Consider the following 24,097-nt stretch of genomic DNA (forward strand, 5'->3'; position numbering starts at 1 on the left):
CACGTATGCATGTTACATGCAAGTTTACTTTTACGTTCAAATATATGTTATTTAATCAAATCCATGGTCTGTGATTTGAAATCATTGAGAATTGCTTAGTAGAATTAACATTATTATTTTATGATTCTATGTGACGTTGTTGTATGAATAAAATTATGGTGCAACTTGTGCCATGTGTGCATGGCCCATGAACAGGTGGAGTATGTATGTTGGGCATGTGTAATCTAACGTGATTTTAAGACGAACATTTGATTGTGATTTTAGGCTCGTTGTAAAGTACCATGCACTTTATTTTTGCTTGGACTTGAGGTAAGGAAGTTAGCTAGAATTTTCTATGAATTATGTTACGAAAGGTATGAACTATTGTGTTGCAAGAGTTATAGTGTTATGGAAAGTATAAGTTATGGTAAGCTAAAGTGTTATGAAAAGTATGAATTAGTATATTATGTTATGGATTGTTGTATGTCTGCTTGTATGATGTATGAAAAAGTAGTAGGTTGTTAGCGTGCTAAATGCGATACAACAAAGGAGTTACTAAGGATATGACGTAACTCATTGGGCGGACGCTCCGAGATTATTTGTGGACCATAGTTCCTGTTAACCTCATAGAGGAGGTCTTATCGATTTATGCTTTTTGCTGGTAACCTCACGATGTGGCATGGACAATAGGGGTGTCATGCTCACATGAAGTATGAAGTATGATTATGATTATGGATATGATACGATATTCTTATGAATATGATACGATACGATACGATATGATTATGAAATGGATATGGTATGACTATGCTACAAGTTTCATGATACGTATGTAGTTTTCCCTTGTTATTTTTTGAAATTGTTGCATTTGTTTGTACTTCCTTACTGGACTTTTACTCTGCAACAAATAACTCTATTAATAATAAAGTAAATTCACATTATTAAAAAAACGCTATAGTAATTAAAAAAAAAAGGCGCTGATTTTTGGGGGTAATATTTGGTTATCGCGCCAATTGATTTTTTGGGGTACAAAATGTAACATCTTGTAAAGTCTCTTAACATAATTTGCAGAAAACATAACCATTTTCTAAAATAAGGCAAGAGAACACCCAAATAGAAAAAAAAAACATTTCAAAACATACAATAGTTCAGAAGTATGCGCATACTTAAAAGTGAATTACAGTGTCATAATTTTAAAACGTTCAACGAGCCCAAAATAAACTATTAGTTATCATATGGGTTCTAATCCCCAAAACGTAAATTCCCAAAAGGTAGGTCCACATGTACATCCTCGCAGATAAACTCCGACGCTCACTGATCCACTTTGCCTTTGAGCTTACCTACAACACGAAACAACAAGGTAAGTGAAACGCTTAATAATAACAACTTAACAAACATAACCACATAAACAGAGCAAGAACTTAACTAACTGTAACAACACATATAATAAACCAAGAATAGGATTCTGATGAAACTGAATCCTAACATACAATTTAAGAATGTGCAAATGTCCTGACAAACTTATGTTCATGCCTCATAACCAAAATTTATAACCTGAAGGTACACCTGCATGTGAAAAATCCCAGGGCATAAATACAGTTTTAACTGGTAACATACATACTTACTTACTCAGTCGTATCGTAATATACATACTTACTTGGTCATTCGTGTCATATCATACATACTTTCTTAAGGTTCTGGAGTGTAAAACGCCCTAATCTGGTGCTTTGTAAAACATTCACATATTCATTATTTTATAGGAGAAAAGCCACTTATTATAAGGATTTCAGTGGGGGGTCTTGCTAAAACATGAAAGTTGGGCCCATCTTTTAAAAAGAAAATGTCAGTTTTCATGCAAATTTCTAAAACAACCAAAAGTTCAAGTCCCATTGATAGATTTAAAAAGTCCCATTAAACATAACGTTATTAAAAGAAAATGGCGTTTAAAACTGATCGTTTCTCATCCATAGGATGCCCACGCCATACACACCAGGACGACAGAACTCCCCACATCACCACGCGTGCCATAGAGAAACCTATTTGCTACCTGGAAGGGAAAGTAAGGGGGTGAGCTAAAAGCCCAGTAAGGAAGTACAAACAACAAACAAGTAAGATACAACAAATCACAAACACATTCATCCATCTTTATACATCCTAGCATCATTGTCATAATGGTGTCAATATCATAAACATAAACATAATCACGTCAACATTAACATCATCATCATAACATAAACATCATAACATCATCACAAACATTTTCCTTGTGAACATGGCCCACTAACTTGTCCATGTCACCCTTTGAGGCAAACAGGATCTCTGCTCCTTGAATAACCTTGGCGCGTCCACCCTTGGAGTTACGTCTTCATATCCTTAGCAACCCCTTTTTGATGTGTCACGTTCATCACGCTAACATCCATTCATAACATACAACAATCATACAATCCAATCACATCATCATAATAAAACATTTCATAATTCATAGTGCAAAACATCATAACACTTCCATTCATACAAACAATATTACCATTCACAGCATAAACAAGAAAAATTCTATCTAACTTCCTTACCTCAGGTCCAAGCTAAGTAAAATGATAACTTCTCAATGAGCCTATACCATAATCAAAATAACATTCCTTAGCATCACATAAACTCTATTTTGCCCACTCATATAACTCATGTGTGCATGGGCCATGCACACATGGTGAGAGTTATTCACAACATCCAAACAAGACATATTTACACATAAGGTCATAAAAGAATAATGTACATTCTACTTATATTGCATGCATGGTCTCGCTATAAAAACTATATGGTTGCATAATAGACATATTTTTTAACGTAAAAGTGAATTTGCATGAGACATGCATACGTGGGAACGTTACGTAAACGTGGCGTTTAAAACGATAATTTTACGCGTCTTACTTCTATCGTTTTCAAAATAACAAAATTGTAGCATGCTTTGATTACCATTATTTATCTCTTTAAAAAAATTTAAGTTGATGAATCTTCCAAAAGCATTATTTTTATTTCATAAAAATAATTTAATCAACCATTTTAAAAATATAATTATTCCATTAATCACTTTTAATTCCATAAAATAACAAAGACTAACAATTATGTAAAATACTCATAATTTAACATGTTTATTTAGAAAATAACATTATAATCCAATTAACAAATTTAATGTGAGAAAAATATAATTTTTAGATGTGGAAAAATATATTTTTACTTGTGTTATTTTTAAAGATTAAATTTAAAATAGAATAAATTCATATGTGAAAAATCCAATGATTATTTTTATAAATATTTAACTAAACTTTCAACTATAATTTAATCTACTTAAAATTCACAAGTCAACTAAATTCAACATTTTTCTTAATTAAATAAAGAAAAATCGTAACTATTAAAATGAACACTCATGTTATATGTTATATTAAAAATACTACTTTTAATATTTCCATAGTTTAGGGTATTAATTTATTTTAAGATACTCACCAAATTTCTTTTATTAAAAATACAACTTCACATTTTTTACAAAAAATCCAGCAACTAATTATATCATTAAAATCACCATTTTCATTTTTTTTAAAACTCATATTTTCATCAAAATATAAAAAAAAATCTGTGGGTAATTATTTGTGCAAAAATATCATTTTAAGTGTGAATTAAAACACCATTTTATTCTCATAAATACAACATATCATTAGAGACATTTATTATGCATGCATATCATTATTTCACCAAACTTATTCACCAATTATTCACAAAATCATCATGAAATTCATCTTTAATTGATGTTTCTCAAAACCCAATCCATAATCTTCATGAAATCACTAATATATCAATTTATAAAAATTCAAGACAATCCTTTCTTTTATTCAAATTAACCTAGCATGTTCCTAACATGTATAAGTGACACAAAAATAAAAATATCACAACATGCATCACACCCTATATGTCGAAACCCCTGCACCACCATTCCCACATGTTAGCGATTTATCCCAAACTCATAGGCATGTTTACCAACAACTTCAATAAACTCATGAAACCAAATAAAAATACAAGATCACATAATTCCATCATGTTTTCCAAAAGTGAGATAGTATAATGATTCAACAACAACAATAATACATTTGCATGAATCCATCATTATCCTTATATTCTTATCATAATATCCATGAAACATAACCATAAGAATTTAGAATTTCATGTATGACCAAAATCTCTAATCATGCTTGCCTATACACACCACATGCCCATGCCCAAAACTTCTATGCATCAAACAAAACATTATTTTTATTTCAAAATATGATTTCTTTGAAAACATTCCTCAATATCCATCAACACAACATATTATCCTACTCAAAACACAAACCCACTTTCAGTCATAGTCTCTCCAAAATATCAATCATCAAATACCAATAACCAAAAGATTGAGGGAAAAATTCAATACCTCTCTTGATAGAAATCAAGAACCCAACTAGAATCACCTCCTTGCTCAAACCCTAGGGGTTTTCGAAAATAAAGATGGAGAAGAAGTAGAACAACACAATTAAAAACAACTCTAATCAACATACTAGAATTTAAAAGAAAGAAAACATAAAACAAAATCAAAAGCCATACCCTAAGATTGATCATTTCTTCTTCTTCTTCTTCTTCTTCTTCTTCTTCTTCTTCTTCTTCTTCTTCTTCTCCTTCTCACTCTATCACGCCACTCTCTCTGTCTATTCCTCTCTCTAATTTCAGCAGCCATGTGTATAATGGCCTATTATTTTCTCCTCATCCTTTTTATTCTAACTTAGCCAAATTAACCTATTGAACAAAATGGGTAAGTTTCCTATTCTCTGCTTATTTTGTCTTAATTCTTATTTTTTTTTTTTATCATAATTGGTAGAAGATAAAGGATGATCACATCCTTACCCAAAATAGCTTTTGTCTTTCTAAAAAAAAAAAATGGAAAAATCCTCTTCCTTTCCCACCACACCATGCACATCCAAGACCCCATTTCCCTTTCTTTTAATTTTTTTTAATTAATTAATTCCAAATAAAGGAATCTACAAGTGTGTAGAAATTTCTACACATGTGCACCATGCTACCATGCACTAGCACACACTTAATAACTAGGGTTCATCACTACCTACCATGCACCTTAGTGCATTCAACCATAACTCAAATAATCTCATTTTAAAAATAAATTAATAAATATCATTTAACAAATAATTTCACAAAAACTTTAACAATTAATTTAAACAAACAAACAATAAATAAAAAAAATTCACCACACTTAACAATTAAATAAAATAAAACAACAAAAATTTAATAACTAAAAAAAAAATTTGGTGCACTACATGGAGGAACCTTCAACATAGCTTAAGATATCTTAACATATCTGAGCATATCTCACCATTGCGTCAACGGGTGTAATCCAATTACACTAGTTGCCCAGACTCCCAGAGGAATTCAACATACTTTCTTAGCCATAGAGATTTGATTCCAAAATTGATTTAATTACGTGTCACAGAGTTTAACAAGACTCTTATGTCACAGGTGTTAAGCCAGACTTCTTACATATCGCGATGGCCAATCGACTTTAGCCACACAGGCATCGATGGCGAACCGAACTTCTTACATATTGCGATGGCCAACCGACTTTACCCACATAGGCATCGGTGGCAAAATGAACTTCTTATATATTGTGATGGCCAAACGAATTTAACCACACAGGCATCGGTGGTGAACCGGTTTCTCACATAGTTCTCCGGTGGCTAGCCAGAGTTCATAGTTGTCACGGTAGCTAGCCAGACTGCTTACCTTTGTCATGAGCATGTCAATTCTCTAGGACCACGGTCTTGAGTACACCTTGTAGGACTAGTTAAAATTATTAACTAATAACTCAGTTATCTAAACTAGTCATTAACGTATTGTTGCCAAACATATCATAATTTGTCTTACCCGAATTCCTTAGCGCTTTCTTGTGGAAACCTTCTATCCAAAAGTGAGCCTTCGCGCTTAGATAACACTCTAGCGAAACCACATAGTGACTCGGATTAAACTATGACATATTCTTATAGTTAATATTCCACAATAGCTACATGAAATAAATTCTTATGGACTCTATACTATAGTCTCTTATAAACTTCATAGGCCGGATTTCTTTTCAGTCTTATATGTATCATAGGAAAATTGGTCTCACTACAACATGCTCACCACCATGCATTTTAATATTCTTTAAATGAAGAACTCACTTATCGGATAACTCGTATTTTGGTTTTAGGAAAAAGGAGTTATACTCAACTCATATCTTTAGAAAATACCAACTTGTCGTCTTCTTATGAAAAGTTCTCGTTTTCAATCATTTACCAAAATACCGCTTATTGATCCGTTTCAAATAATATCTAACAATCATATCGCTCTCTTAAAGGTTCTACAAAATAATAACTCCCATTCTTACCAATTCTTACCCATAACCTAGGATCTCTCTTTATGTTTTTTTTTTTTTGAAAAGAAAGGAAATTGGACCCTTAACTTATAAAATGGTAAAAATTAACTTTTCGTTAAGGTTCGAAATTGCTACCTTTCAGTTTTTTAGGGCAAACTTAGAAAAATTATTTCTCTTAAACCGTAACACATTTTTCTATAAATTTTAACAAATTCCTTGTACATATCTTAACTAATTCCCTTCAAAATTTCATAATTTTTTGGATGGAAAAACCCATTCGAATTTTTCAAAGTAATCTGGGCAGTGGCCGCTGCCCAGAAGTTTTTCCCAGTTTTTATAGTAAATTTGAAAATTTATTTCTCTTACACCGTATCCCAGTTATATTTTAAATTTTACAGGAATCTTTTTGCATGTCTACATTAGCTTCCTACCAAATTTCATAATTTTTGGAATAATAAAACTTAACCAAATATTAAGCCATCTTGGCAGTGCTTGCTGCCCAGAAGTTTTGTTTCTAGATTCTAGGGAAAACTTTGAAAAATCATATCTCTTATACCTTAAAATATTTTCCTTTAAAATTTCACAATGACCCTTATACATGTTTATAATAACATCTTACAAAATTTCATAGCTTTTTTATTAGTAAACCTTGTTCAAAAGTTAAAACAATCTGGACAGTGCATGCTGCTCAGAAATTTTTTAGATTTACATCAAGATGCCAAAAAGTTCATAACTTCAGTTTGAAAACACCTTTTTTTTCTATTTTCAAAAGCCTAAACTCAAGTACTCATATATAACTATGCAAATATACAAATTATTTTCACAAACAGAGGTATTAGAGTATGATATGACCCGTTGGAATTCAGACAACGAAAACTTAGCAGTATGCATTTTTACACATTCTAGCAAAACTAAACACAACTAGCAAAACCCTAGCCACATGCATGCATGCAACTCAAAAAATCAACCAATCTAATCCTCAAGCATAAAATAAACTTCAAAAACAAAAAAAAAACAGCCTATACGTCCAGATCTAACATCAATAAAAAAAACAACTCAAAATCAACCAAAGATCTACCTTTGTTTGTTCTAGCTTGGAGATGATAGTCCTTAGCTTGTCCAAACATCCTTCATGGATTCTATACCCTAAAACCAAGCCCCATAGGTTTCAAATGAAGATTTTTTAGAGAGTGTTAGAGTAGGAGATTTTAGATGAATGGAAAAACACAAAAAATCTAGAACCTTTACCATTGTTTTCACTAGATCACAAAAAAACGTCAACTTTGAGATTCTCCTAGAACAACCTCCCTTGAACCCTAGAACACAAGATCCATGCCATGCATGGCTATCAGATCATATGCATGCATATTCCACCCCTTAGGGTTTTGGATTTGAAGAAGAAAAGAAGTGAATGGACAAAGTTTCATACTTACTTCTTCACTAGTCTTCCCTTGTGCTTCTCTTTCCTTCAATGGAGAATGAGTGAACCAAGCTTTTGAAGAGAAGAGAAATGGTAGCCAAGGTGCTCAAGGCTTTTGGTTTTGGGAGTGTAGAGTGGAAGAGAGAAAGTTGTTTGAGTGGACAAAATGATTTTTGAGGGAAGTGTGTAGTTTTGGTGAAAAAGGATTAATCATTAGGGTAGTCTCTTAACCTTCCCTAGGATATTTGTCATAAGACACTTGAGTGCATAGGCATAGCCTAGCCGCCCACCCTTCTCTCTCCTCCCTTGTGAAAAGACTTTTATGCCCTTGCCAAATTTTACCACACTTTAAGGTATTCAAGGATCCTTTGGTAATTTCACTTCTAATTTTTAACCAAAATTTTACCCTCTAGTTTTTAAATATCCCAAGCAAAAATTAATTAAATAAATGTGACCAAAAAATAAATTTTGTCACATAACACATAATTTTGGTAATTTATTCAAATTGACCAAAATGCCCTTAGGGGCTTAGGCAAGAATTTCCATTCATAGACCCAGTCGATCAGAATTAAACCCTCGATCAATTTTTCTTAAATTTATTGGCTTGACTATAAAGTCTTAGTGTCAGAAAAAATTAATATTTTTATGCCATAGTATTTCCTATTTAATTAATCCGAGATTTTTACTCGATTAGGGTTTCTGACTCGGTCCACGACCAAAGGTCTCAGTTTCTAAAAAAAAAAGAAAATTGCACTTACCACAACATGACAAGCATTCACACATCATAACTTCTTGTAACATAAAATATTCACCTGACAAAACATAATACAGGGAATTAAAGTACTCAAAGTAGGGTTTTACTTGGTGCCCTAAACGTGGGGCGTTACACAAAAATACTTAGCAAAACAAAACAAGAGAACCCTAAACAAGAGACCTCTTCTCTGATGACACAACCACCTACAGCCACCCTCCCTCTTCTCTAACGATTCTCTCTAGTCTCCATGAGAGGGTGCTCCAACTTCACGTCCTCGTTCTGCTCCACTCCCGGCCAAACCTTTCTTCAGCCTCCACGAGAGGGTACTCATCAACCCACAACGTTGTTCTGCTCCACCCACTGTCAGACCGATTTACTCCACCCTCAGGACGTTGCTCTCCACCCCATTAGCTTGACTTAGCAATCATCACTTTCTTGTCTCAACATCACTTTGGTAATGGTGGCCTACAATTTTGATTCATAGTATATGTATATATGTATATATATACACTATGTCAGAATAACATGTTGTTTATTCTCATTAAATTAAATCAGAGTCCGGGATGATTGTCCAAAATTTTTGAGCTGTGAAATGTTGTATTCAATATCTATGTTTCTTTGAGTGAAGCCCAATTAGTTGTGTTTCATTTGGGTTGTGTGAATGAAGTTTATTTTTTCTATTTAGAGACTATAGTTTACGTGTTTATTTAGATCTCTATAATACTTTAAATTTTATTAACTAACAATACCCAACTGTTGTTGAGGCCATGTGAGTGCCATGGCCATTTTAATCTCTTGGGGATAAATACTCCCATGTATTGGTTCTATTTATAGGCATATCTTTTTATGCCATGAATCCATTTGTGAATCTGTGAGCACCATTGATTTTTATATTGTGGATTGTATGGTTAAACTCATCTCTTTACAGAGGTATGGATTAGTTTGACTTGTAGTGTCAATTTTAGTTGTTCTTTCAATAATATCCACATTAGAATCAATGGTTCGTTTTTGTGCATTTTTAGTTTCTTGAATTCATAACAACTCATAGAAGGCATTGGATTACTGCCAATACTTTACTTAGTTTTTTAGTTTCTAATGGTTTATATATAAATAAGCCAATCATGCACTCCTCCATTACTAATATAGCTTAGAAAGTTATAAAAGGTAAAATATTTTACTATAAGTTGGCAAAATTCAAAAGCATATTTCTAAAATTTACAAATATATACATGTATTTAGTTCTGCATTTATGCCCATTCCATGTATGTAATAACATTATTTTTTTGAATAAAAATCTTTATTTATTTTTGTTGAATATTGATAGGATATGGCTTACATAGATATATAGTGGCTGTTTTTGGGAAAGTTTCCATTTGGTGAATTCTTATTTACCCCTGCATCTAATTGATGCTAGCTGCATCATATATTTAATTAATGACTTTGAATTATTCTTGTTCCTACTGTGAGATATTTTTCTACTTGTGCTGATTAATTTCTCATTATATTATTTGTATAACTTATAAAACATGGCTACTATTTACTCTCAATGTCTCATCGAATAAGATTAGTTGAACCTAATTCCTTGGTTGCACTTGCTCACTTTTTATGGATGGTTTTTATTTCTAGATTTCAGTAACTGGACTAGGCTTTTGAAGTAAAAAAGGCCTTTACACTACTTGGTGACCTTCCAAGGGTAAGTTTACTAACTTAATTAGACAACATATTTCTTGGGTTAGGCCTCATTTAATCTTTTATTGTGTGTGTATAATGCAAGTTTTTGCACTTTGAATTTCTTTTAATTTATTGTGTTTGCAGAGTCCATATCAATAGATTCTTTTAATTTATTATATGTCAGATTTATCTAAAATTTATGTTAAGGATTCATTTAAGAATTCTAGGTGGCTCATGATGGAGCATTAGGAGGTTTATCATGTAATCTAAGATGATCCCATATAACTTATCATTTATTTTTGTATATCTTCACTTTCTCTTCTCTAAAACAAGTATTCTTTCTTCCAAATAAGTATTGACTTTGTTTAGTGTGGCTATTCTTCCATACAAAAGAATCTAGTTGTAATTTTAACTTGAATAATATATTAGTCTTGTCACATAAAGAAAATTAGCAGCCAAGTTATGCCTTTTGGGTGAAATATTGATATTTGGGAACAATCTTTTTTCACTATAGTTGACTACTTGCTAAGCTACTAGGCAGAATATTGATGTGGATTTTTTCTTGGCTCAAACTTCAGATTGTATGTGCCTACTTGCTATTCTAGGCACTCCTTTGGCATGCATGCACATTACTCAGCTATTTGGGTGGGTATGTCCTATAAAATTGTAGCTCAAACTTCAGATTTTTGGTTGGCATTTTATTGAGTTTTAAAAATATAAAGAAATTTTTTTATGGTTCTACTGAATTCATTTTGATGCTCCTTTGCTATAGTAAATTAATAATAAAATGCAATATTAATTAACTAAAAGTTTGATGAATTTTTATATAGATCCTTTTTGTATGTTACACTACAACAAAATTGACATTTAATGACTCTCTATAATGACTTACACCAATGGTGTAAGTCATTAAAAGTGTTTGTTGCTGACTAACTAGGTAAGTCATCAAAAGTGGTGGGAGACGTTATACTTAAAAGTATGATATAATTTTTTATATTTTTTAAATATCAGAAATTGGGTTGAATATATATAAGGGAAGACTTCTAACGTGCCTAGCCTCTAACGTCTCCCCTAGGAAGACGTGCCACATCGGATGTCTCCCAAGGGGAAACGTTAGAGGCTAGGCACGTCTTCCCAGGGGAGACGTCGAAGGCCTCCCCTACTATATTACTTAGCCCTTTTTCTTCTTCTTCTTCCCCGAGAGCATACGCACGAAACAGAGAGGCGGAGAGGAGGCGTTTTCAGGCAATTTTTTGGATTTTCTTTGACAGTTTTGGCCAATCTTAGGCCATAAAATTCCATTTGAGGTATGTTTTTATCATTTATAAGTGTTGTATAATAGTTAGGATAATTTTTATGCTTATTTTCTCTAAATATTAAGGGATTGATATTGAGATTTTAGGGTTTATGATAGTTGCGGTTTAGGGTATTTTTGGCTCATCAAAGTGGATTTAAAACATATTTGAGGTAGGATTTCAATATTAAACAATGTATTATAGTTATAATGGTACAAAAAATTGTTTTTGTGCTTATTTTTTTATAGTTTTTGTGGGTTTTATTAGAAATAGTAGTTTAAAGTATGAAAATAATTTTTATGTGTACATTGTTTAATTTTAACATGATACCACATTATTTACTATTTATTCCGAAAATCATATATTTTTTAATAAATTTTTATTGTTTGTTAAGTATATATATGTAAATATGTTTTCCTAAAATGCATTTAATAACTTTGTCTAAAATAAGAAAAATAATTTAATTTTAATTTTACATACTAAATAGTAATTCAAGTTAATATGTTTATAATTTTTTTTAATTTATATTATTATTTAATTAGAAAATTATATATATTTGTAATCTTTATTAACATTTAAGTAGGTTATTTATATATAGTTATATTTTTTATTGATTTACTAATATTTTATTATTTAATTAATTTAATGTTTAAATTAATAGCATAGTGCACGCATTGCAATAGTGAAGTAAATTTGCTAGCAAGGACTGTTAATTGCAAGAGGTAATATTTCTTGATTTAGTATTATTGAACTTTTGTTAGAGGAGTTTGAATATCTTAAATATTCATCCATAGTGAAGTAGGTTCTGAGATTAAAATTGTGTGTTGCTGTGATAACAGAAGGTTGAGAACTGTGTGTTTTAGTGAAGTAGGTTCTGGAAAATTTGTTTGTGTGTCGTGGAGCTATAAGGAAGAAACTTATTGTGTGTTGTTTGATTTGTTTGGCTTGTTGTTCACAGATAGTTAGATCACTATTATAGGGGAAATGCTGCTCGATTTTGTCTGGAATTATGTATTCTATTATTATATTTGTATTATGTTGTGCTTATTTGATTAGATTTGATTAGAATGATAGATGGTTAGGTTACTAATATAAGGGAATTGCTGCTCAATTTTTCAAATGCTTATTTAGTTTTTTTTTTTTTTTTCATAGACATAGGAAATGATATGGATAGACCTGGACCTTACTTGAAGAAAGAGGTATGTATATATATATAAAAATTAATAAAAGTTTATGGTTTATTTATTATTAAAGTATTTATAATCAAATAATATATTGTACTTTATATTTTTTGTAGCTAAACACTCCGCCATATACACCAGCACAGATTAATGAAATGCGACAGCAGTGGGCGAACGATATGGTACCGATAGTTCAAAGTCATAGTCCCAAAAAATAGGATTTTATTGTTTACTTTTTCTATCTTACTATATGTCTAGCTAGCCAGTGTAATATTTGTTGATTTTTTATGTGTAACAGCAAATATTAATTTTTTGTAATTTTAGCTAGCTAAAACTTATTATATACACATTTTTATTTTATTAATAAAAATTCACAATTTAAATTTGCATATAATTTAGATTTTTTAATTAATATGTTTAATTTAATTTCAATATATATAATTAAATAATCTAAAAATAGCTAATTAATTAATTAATTATTATTTTTACAAAATACAAAAGCCAATGATGACTCCCATGGGGGAGACGTTGAAAGTCTACAAAGTCTCCCCCTGGGAGTCATCATAGGTACCTACGATGACTCCCATGGCGAGTGTAACGCTCTGGTTACTCCAGAATCGTTACGGTGAACGGTGAACCAGAAATTTGACCCGATACCCGAGTCATTTGGTTAAAAACGTCATCTAAGTGTTATTAACAGGCTAAGGTGGAAAATTCAATAAAAAGGAAATGATATGTTTTATTTAATACATAAAACTATTCATGGGCCCACAAGAACATTTACAAGTTATTTACAACTCAAAAGGGTCATTATTGTTTCAAAATTACAAACCCGCCAACCTAAGCGGAAAAAATAGGGTAAACCCCCTAGTTACAAATAAATGAGTGAATATCACTTGAGGTTCTAGAAAACCATACCGAGCAACTGACAAGCAAGTTACTAATTTAAACAGAAGAGTGGCTACTAGGTAAGCCACTAGCCTTAAATAGATGAGAGACTGATAGGTAAGTCTCTAACTTAACAGATGAGTGACTGATGGGTAAGCCACATAAGCGCTTATAATATTCATCGAACTTGAGGTCGGTCCGGCATTAATGCTCTTTGAGTCATCCAATGCAGATATCGATTAGATCTAATCTTTATTGGCTTGTGTAGAACACGCTAAAGTTGTTCTGACTAATGAGTCAGCACTATGTGACCAGTGCCCAGTACCACTGCCGAACCTGACTAATGAGTCACAACTTCATAGTTGATACCGACACCTTTGCTAAATCTGACTAATGAGTCAGTACCATTCACAAGTGAGAAAGATTTGCCAAGCATTCAATAATCAATTCATGTCCACATTTACACAATCAACATGCCTCAAGAACAACCAAGTATGTCACATATAGGGTGCAGTTTTCTTACCTCTGATTCGAGCTAGAATGAATAGAAGAACGACCCTTGAGAACGGTCTAGCTTTTAGTCCTTTAGCGGTTACCTAATCATAACACATTATAGGATACCATCAATAAAATGATAATCAAGGGTTCTCAAACCAAGAACTAGCCTCCGAGGCATCAATCCCCACTAATCCGGGTAGTAGGAGTGATCCCGAGGCCTAAAACCATGTTCCCGGGGCCAAAACACTCAAACGGGCCCAACCCTGCTCAAGGGCTGCGGCCCTGGCATCAAGGGCCGCGGCGCCCTACATCAAGGGCCGCAGCGCCCAGTAGGCACGACTCCCCCACCTGCTTCTTCAAGCAAGGGTCGCGGCTCTCTAGGAACAGGGCCGCGACCCCCAACCCTGGGCCATTCCCAAACAAGTTTTCAACTTCCCAAAGCCTCAAAAATCATACCTAAACATTCCCCAATCATCAAATCAAAGTTCCCAAGCTTCCCAATGCTTCAAAACCATCAAAACCCAAGGTTCAACCAAGCCAAAAACTCAACAATTCACAAAGTCCAATTCAAAGCATAGAAACTCTAAAAACTCAAAACTTTAAACTTAGATTACCTTCAATTGGGTTGTTTCTCGTCAAATCCTTTGGTCAAGAAGCTTCTAATCTTTCCTAGGATCGCTATGCCTCGATCCTCGCTTGATTTCGACTCCTAGAACTCAAAATATCTTCGAAAATGCATCGAACGGTGAAAATGAGCTAACGGGGAAGAACGAAAGGTTTTCTAACGTAAGTTCTTTCTGACAAGGTACTTGAAGCTTGAGTAACCTCAAATAAAACCTAGTGCTCGGGGTCCCAAAAAGACCCCTGGGGACATTATAGTCAAAACTTCCAGAATTTCACCCTGATCTCGATAACTCCCAATTTATCATCAAATAAACATTCTTACTACCCGGTAATTGACCCCATTATGACGAAACCGCTAATCCACTAAATAGGACCGTCTCATGCCGAATAGCTCGAATATATCTCCATAATAATGGAATCTCATTCACAAATCACAATATGCACCCAAATACACAAATTTACCCTCAATGGGCCAAATTATCAAAACATCATAATATTCAAATGTGGACCCACATGCATGCATATAACATCATATTATAATATAATTCACATAAACATGCATATATTCATTTAATGGCATAATTAAATAGTTATGACCCTCCCGGCCTACTAATCCAGCCACTAAACCACATCGGAGAATTCGGGGCAATACAACTATCCCCTCCTTACTGAAATTTCATCCTCGAAATTTACCTGAACATCTCGGGATACTGATTTTGCATATCTGACTCCAGCTCCCAGGTCGCTTCCTCGACCATGCTGTTCCTCTACAATACCTTGACTAAATATATCGTCTTATTCCTGAGGACCTTATCTTTTCTGTCAAGTATCTGAACTGGCTGCTCCTCAAAGGAGAGATCTGGCTCAAGCTACAGATCTTCATAACTCATAATATGGCTCACATCAGATACATACCTCCGAAGAGTTGATACATGAAACACATTATGCACGGCTGACAACGCCGGAGGCAAAGCCAATCTGTAAGCCATCTGACCAACCCTTTCAAGGATCTCAAATGGACCTACAAATCTAGGACTCAGCTTGCCTTTCTTCCCAAACCTTCTCTCCCCTTTCCATGGCGAGACTCTAAGGAAGACATAGTCTCCCACTTGGAACTCCACGTTCCTGCTCTTGGGATCTGCATAGCTCTTCTTTCTACTCTGAGAAGCGAGCATCCGAGCTCTAATCTTCTCAATAGCCTCACTGGTCCTCTGAACTGCCTTAGGACCTAAGTATCTCCTTTCACCTGGCTCATCCCAATGAATCGGAGATCTGCACTTCCTACCATACAACATCTCATAAGGTGCAACTCCAATGGTAGACTAATAACTGTTGTTGTAGGAGAATTCTATTAATGGCAGATACTCACTCCAAGATCCACCAAAGTCCAGCACACATGCTCTTAGCATGTCCTCCAAAATTTGGATCGTCCTCTCAGATTTCCCATCTGTCTGAGGATGATAAGCTGTACTGAACTTTAACTGTGTCCCCATGGCTTTCTGCAAACTCCCCCAAAACTTGGAAGTAAAAGTAGGGTCCCGATCTGACACGATCAACATAGGTGCTCCATGGAGGCGCACGATCTCTCTCACATAGAGATCTGCATACTGGTCAACTGTATAAGTAGTCCTCACCGTCAGAAAGTGAGCTGATTTGGTGTAGTGATCCACTATCACCCAAATAGAATCATGCTGATCAACAGTCCTGGGTAAGGCCACCACAAAATCCATTGTGATGTCCTCCCACTTCCACTCTGGGATATCCAGAGGCTGCAATAACCCTGCCGGCCTTGACCTGTTGACATGTCAAGCACTTAGCCACATACTCTACTACATCTCTCTTCATCCCTGGCCACCAATGCAACGATCTCACATCCTGATACATCTTCGTGGTGCCTGGATGCAAAGAGTAAGGTGTAGTATGAGATTCATCCAGAATCTCCCGCCTCAAAGCAATGTCTAGCGGAACACATATCCACCCCTTGTATCTCAATAAGCCTAACTTAGACACTGTATAATCTCTGGATGCTCCAGCCAGAACATACTCTCTGATCTTGATCAGTTGTGGATCACTCAGTTGACCCTCTTTAATTCTTTCCAACAGCGTAGACTGTAGCGTAATGTTAGCCACCTGGCCCACCAGCAACTCTATACCAGCTCTGGTCATATCATCTGCTAACTCTCTGGCTATCAGCCTCATACTATGAATCTGTCCTGGACCCTTCCGGCCTAAAGCATCATCTACCACGTTGGCTTTTCTTGGATGATACAGAATCTCACAATCATAATCTTTTACTAACTCCAGCCAACACCTTTGCCTCATATTCAGGTCTTTCTAGGAGAAGAAGTACTTCGGGCTCTTGTGGTCTGTATAGATCTCGCACTTTTCTCCATAGAGATAGTGCCTCCATGTCTTTAAAGCAAAAACCACAGCCGCTAACTCTAAATCAAGAGTAGGATATCTCTTTTCATACTCCTTCAATTGACGAGAAACATAAGCTATTACCTTCTCTGACTGCATCAAAACACAGCCCAAACTCTGATGAGAAGCATCGCAATAAATCAAAAACTTCTCTTGATCTGTCGGAAGACTCAGAATCGGAGCTGTAATCAATCTCTGCTTCAGTTCCTGGAAGCTATTCTCACATTTATCTTACCACACAAATTTCTGGCTCTTGCGTGTCAGCTCAATCAAAGCACTAGCTATCTTTGAGAACCCTTCCACGAAACGCCTATAATAACCTGCCAATCCAAGGAAACTTCTAACCTCATAAGCATTCTTTGGCCTTGGCCAATCTCTGACCGCTTCGATCTTTGCTGGATCTACCTTGATCCCCTCCTTACTGACAATATTCCCAAGAAAGGATACTTGAGACAACCAGAACTCACACTTCTTGAATTTAGCAAACAATCTGTGTTCCCTCAGTCTCTGTAGAACCAACCTCAGATGTTATTCATGCTCTGACTCAGTCTGAGAATACACCAGAATATCATCAATGAAGACGATCACAAACTGGTCTAGATAGTCCTTGAATACCCTGTTCATCAGATCCATAAAAGCAGCAGGGGCATTAGTCAATCCAAATGACATGACTAAGAACTCATAATGCCCATACCTAGTACGAAAAGCAGTCTTCGGTATGTCTCCCTCCTTGACTCTCAACTGATGATAACCAGAACGAAGATCAATCTTAGAGAATACCTTCTTACCTTGCAATTGATCGAACAGATCATCTATCCTTGGAAAAGGATACTTATTATTAATTGTCAGCTTATTCAATTCTCTGTAATCAATACACATTCTTAGAGAACCATCTTTCTTCTTTACAAACAGGACTGGCGCACCCCAAGGTGAGAAGCTAGGTCTGATAAAACCCAAATCTAACAACTCTTGCAATTGTACATTTAATTCTTTTAACTCAACTGAGGCCATTCTGTAAGGCGCTCTAGACACTGGCTCCATCCCTGGTGCCAGTTCTATAACAAACTCAATTTCTCTGTGTGGTGGCAACCCTGACAAATCTTCTGGAAACACATCCAGGAATTCACATATAAGTCTAGTATCCTCTGGTCTCACTGGCATGACCTGAGTGGTATCAACCACACTGGCTAAGAATCCAATGCAACCTCTTTGCAATAAATCCCTGGCCCTCAACACAGAAATCATAGGAATGCGAGGTCCATGCACAACACCAACAAACACAAATGGATCCTCACCTTCAGGCTCAAAGGTGACCATCTTCCTTCTGAAATCAATGGTTGCCCCATACTTTGACAACTAGTCCATACCCAATATCATATCAAAGTCAGTCATAACTAACTCTATCAAATCCACTGATAACTCTCTGCCCTCCACTATCACTGGCAAAGATCTGACCCACCTCTTGGATACCACTAACTCTCCAGTGGGTAACAAGGTACCAAACCCCACAGCATAGAAATCACAAGGTCTACACAGTCTATCAATAATACTACTAGAAACAAAAGAATATGTAGCACCAGAATCAATCAACACATTATAAGGGGTTCCAGCACTAAGAAGCTAACCTGTAACAACTGAAGGAGAAGCCTCAGCTTCTGCTTGAGTCAACATGAACACTCGAGCTGGGGCCGAGTTGTCCGCCTTCCTGGGTTCTTCTTTTCTTACCTGAGGGCAATCCTTCTTAAAATGACCCACTGCTCCACACAAGTAGCAGGCCTTTGCCCTACACTCTCCCAAATGACGCCTCTTGCATCTAGGGCATTCAGGACGAGTCTTCTAGGCTTCACTACCCCCCGGATGACCCATTGTAATACCACGAGGCCGCCTGTCAGGACCTGGAACTGGGAAGGTGTTAGGAACCTTCCTCTTCTGATCACTGGGGCCAACACCCCTACCTGAACCCACAAATGGAGGAACTGTCCTCCTGAAATCCTTTTGGTTGCACTATCACGCCAGATTTTGTTCTCTGCACTCTCAGTTGTGAGTGCCTTCTCAACCACCTGTGCATAGGTAGTAACCCCTGCCACAGTGGTGATACGTACATCACGGGCTAATCTGGGCTGTAGCCCCTGCAAGAATCTCTCTCTCCTGGTCCCATCAGTGGGCACCAACTCCATGGAAAATTTTTCCAACCAATCGAATTTTAAGGCATACTCAGTGACTGATAAACTTCCCTGAAGTAGCCTAATGAATTCCTCAGCTTTAGCTGCCCTGATGGCATCATTGTAATATTTGTCATTAAACAGAGTTGAAACTCCTCCCAACTCAAGGCATTCACATTCTTGGTCTGGGTAATCACCTCCCACCAAATCCGGGCATCCTCCCGAACCATATAGGTGGCATAGGCCACCCTCTCATTACCAGTTACCCTCATAAAGTCAAGGATAGTGGTAATCATGCTCATCCATTGTTCAGCCTTGGCAGGATTTGCACTACCCTCAAATACTGGAGGTTGTTGCTTCCTGAACCTTTCATAAAAAGGTTCCCATTTATTTCCTACCTCAGGCAGCTGCCCTGCTGCTAGCACCGACACAGGAGGTGCCTCTGATACACTAGCCACTACAGGCACTTGCTGTTGTCTTAGGAGACGAAGCTCCTCTCCCTGTTTCAACACTGTTGCCTGCAAATCATTAAACAACTGTTGCCAGTTTGTAGGAGCTGGCCGTGGAATCTGAGACTGGTCATTTTCCTGACCCTGGCTATTATTATTATTCTGGCCCTAATCACTTTGGCCAGCTGAAGTATCTGTCTGCCCTGGGTTCATTCTTATTTGATACCTTGCTGAAACATTGATCAATACGACCAGTCAGGTAGTAATAACTAAACCTCTTACCGCCTCACGGTCCAAGAACAAGTAGACAATTATCATATTCCACAGTCATACAATTATACAAGCAGATACATGTTTATAGCATTCAGCACTCAGCATGTATCACATAATAATTCATAATCAAAAATACTGATGAGTATGTTCCAGCAATTTCAGTACTAATTAGCACACAGTTGCTGAGGATATAACATTCAAGGCACAGGTGAATCATAGTGTCTCATGCATACAGGTAAAGAATTTATAATATATTTAAGCAGTTATACATATAACTACATAAATAATTACCAAACCATGAGTTGAGCTTGACTTCAGTGATGTGTGTACATGCCCAGCCAGTCTACAGGATCCTTAACCTTGGCACGCTCTGATACCAAGTTATAACGCCCTAGTTACCCCATAATCGTTACGGTGAACCAGAAATTTGACCCACTACCTAAGTCCTTTGGTTAAAAACGTGATCTAAGTGTTATTAACAGGCTAAGGTGGAAAATTCAATAAAAAAGGAAAGGATATGTTTTATTTAATACATAAAACTGTTCATGGGCCCACAAGAACATTTACAAGTTATTTACAACTCAAAAGGGTCATTACTGTTTCAAAATTACAAACCCGCTGACCTAAGCGGCAAAAATAGGGTAAACCCCCTAGTTCCTCTGAGAACTCCTTGGTCGTGGTGGTCAAGCGACCGCATATGTACACATCACCACCTAAGCTCTCCACTCAGGGCTGGGTGAGCTTTTCTTTCCCTTTACCTGCACCACATAGCACCCATGAGCCAAAGCCCAGCAAGAAAACACAGTATCATATGTAAACATTATCAAATGATTATCATTATAATCACACAGAGCTTATAGCTCTTAAACAGATGAGTGAATATCACTTGAGGTTCTAGAAAACCATAATGAGCAACTGACAAGCAAGTCACTAATTTAAACAGAAGAGTGGCTACTAGGTAAGACACTAGCCTTAAACAGATGAGAGACTGATAGGTAAGTCTCTAACTTAACAGATGAGTGACTGATGGGTAAGCCACACAAGCGCTTATAATATTCATTGAACTTGAGGTCGGTCCGGCATTAATGCTCTTTGAGTCATCCAATGCAAATATCGATTAGATCTAATCTTTATTGGCTTGTGTTGAACATGCTAAAGCCGTCCTGACTAATGAGTCAGCACTATGTAACCAGTGCCTAGTACCACTGCCGAACCTGGCTAATGAGTCACAGCTTCATAGTTGATACTGACACCTTTGTCAAATCTGACTAATGAGTCAGTACCATGCACAAGTGAGCAAGATTTTCCAAGCATTCAATAATCAATTCATATCCACATTTACACAATCAACATGCCTCAAGACCAACCAAGCATGTCACATATGGGGTGCATTTTTCTTACCTCTGATTCGAGCTAGAATGAATAGAAGAATGACCCTTGAGAACGGTCTAGCTTTTAGTCCTTTAGCGGTTACCTAATCATAGCACATTATAGGATACCATCAATAAAATGATAATCAAGGGTTCTCAAACCAAGAACTAGCCTCCGAGACATCAATCCCCACTAATCCAGGTAGTAAGAGTGATCCCGAGGCCTAAAACCATGTTCTCGGGGCCAAAACACTCAAACGGGCTCAACCTTGCTCAAGGGCTGCGGCCTTGGCATCAAGGGCCACGGCCCCCATCCATCTCTAAAAATAGGGCCGCGGCGCCCTACATCAAGGGCCGCAGCGCCCAGCAGGCACAACTCCCCCACCTGCTTCTTCAAGCAAGGGTCGCAGCTCTCCAGGAACAGGGCCGCGACCCCCAACCCTGGGCCATTCCCAAACACGTTTTCAACTTCCCAAAGCCTCAAAAATCATACCTAAACATTCCCCAATCATCAAATCAAAGTTCCCAAGCTTCCCAATGCTTCAAAACCATCAAAACCCAAGGTTCAACCGAGCCAAAAACTCAACAATTCACAAAGTTCAATTCAAAGCTTAGAAACTCTAAAAACTCAAAACTTTAAACTTAGATTACCTTCAATTGGGTTGTTTCTCATCAAATCCTTTGGTCAAGAAGCTTCTAATCTTTCCTAGGATCGTTATGCCTCGATCCTCGCTTGATTCCAACTCCTAGAACTCAAAATGTCTTCGAAAACGCTTCGAATGGTGAAAATGAGCTAACGGGAAAGAACGAGAGGTTTTCTAACGTAAGTTCTATCTGACTAGATACTTGAAGCTTAAGTAACCTCAAATAAAACCTAGTGCTCGGGGTCCCAAAAACACCCCCAGGGACATTATAGTCAAAACTTCCAAAATTTCACCCTGATCTCAATAACTCTTAATTTATCATCAAATAAACATTCTTACTACCCGATAATTGACCCCGTTATGACGAAACCGCTAATCCACTAAATAGGACTGTCTCATGCCGAATAGCTCGAATATATCTCCATAATAATGGAATCTTATTCACAAATCACAATATGCACCCAAATACACAAATTTACCCTCAATGGGCCAAATTATCAAAACATCATAATATTCAAATGTGGACCCACATGCATGCATATAACATCATATTATAATATAATTCACATAAACATGCATATATTCATTTAATGGCACAATTAAACAGTTATGGTTCTCCCGGCCTACTAATCCAGCCACTAAACCACATCGGATAATTCGAGGCATTACACGGAGACTTTGTAGACATTCAACGTCTTCCCCTAAGAGTCATCGTAGGGTGAGATGGCTCCTTCAACAACGTCTCCCATAGGGGGAGACATTAAATGTCTATTTTTTTGTAGTGTTATGTGTTAAAGCTATACTGATTACGTGATAATTCTACAAAATTGATTTATTTTACCACATTTTTATGCCAATTGTTGCTTAATCTTTGAGTTTTTAAGTAATTTTGAAATAAGTCTTATTGTAAATTTTTTTAGATTTTTATATGTTTTTATAGATATTTATTGTAATATGTTGTAGTTTAATTATTTTAAATTAGTGTTGTTAAGTTAGAATTTAAAAAAATCACTTTTATTGAACTTAAATGTAAAATTAAGTTAAGTTATAATTAATATTTTCAAAGAAATAATACGATTTATTTTATAATTGAAATATTTGATTATGATTTAATTTATGTTTATTTTGTAAGGAATTTGGTGCATTTTTGTGCTTGAAGAGCAAGAAAGTTGAGAGCTGAAAAAGAAAGAAAAAATGGCATTTCTGAAAACCCTCTAAGCACAAGGACCTGCAGCCCACAAGCACATGCCTGCTTGCTTTCTTCTCTCCCCAACATCTCCACGTGGGCTCGCCTTTCTATCTCGGCCCAGTCCGCAGAAAGCACCAAGCTCAGCCGGCCCAACCCGCCTCCAGTTGCTCCCCCTTCTCCTGGGCCTGCCTCCAAGCCCACGACCTAGCCGCCTGAGCCCACCATGCAACCGAGCCCGCCAGCCAGCAGCCACCAGCCACCAAAACCTAGCTGCCTCCTCTTCTATTGAGCCCATCAATTGTCCTCTTGTTCCTTTGGCCCATGATGCCCAAGTGCCATTTTTTTACCCAACTTTTCTACATATTTTACTACAAAATTCATCATTACACCCTAAAATTCACCTCTACATGCCATATTTACTTTATTTAGTTAATTTAATCAATTTATTTTATTTAAATTTATTATTTTAATTCTCTCATTTTGGCTATAAATAGGGAATTTCGAAGACCATTTTTGTGTGCTTAATTTTTGGGATTACTATCATCTATTCTACACTTTTTCTCTACATTTTCTCTCTTCCTTTTGGAAGACCATTTTGTGCCTAGTGTGTATTTCTTTTGTAATATATTTTGGACTCTAGTTATGTACTTCTAATCTTTTTCATAAGATTATTAAGATCATGATGAAGAAACTTGTAACTAGATAGTATTTATTGTTGTATGTTGATTTCTCTTGTAATGCAACAAAGTTTATGGATTTTTCTTCTTCATATATGTCTTTCATCTCTAATATCTTGTATTTTGGATTGTTAGATAATATTACACTTTGTTCTTCATT

The sequence above is a fragment of the Humulus lupulus genome, chromosome 9 (genome assembly GCF_963169125.1).
Source record: "Humulus lupulus chromosome 9, drHumLupu1.1, whole genome shotgun sequence".
Classification (NCBI taxonomy): domain Eukaryota; kingdom Viridiplantae; phylum Streptophyta; class Magnoliopsida; order Rosales; family Cannabaceae; genus Humulus; species Humulus lupulus.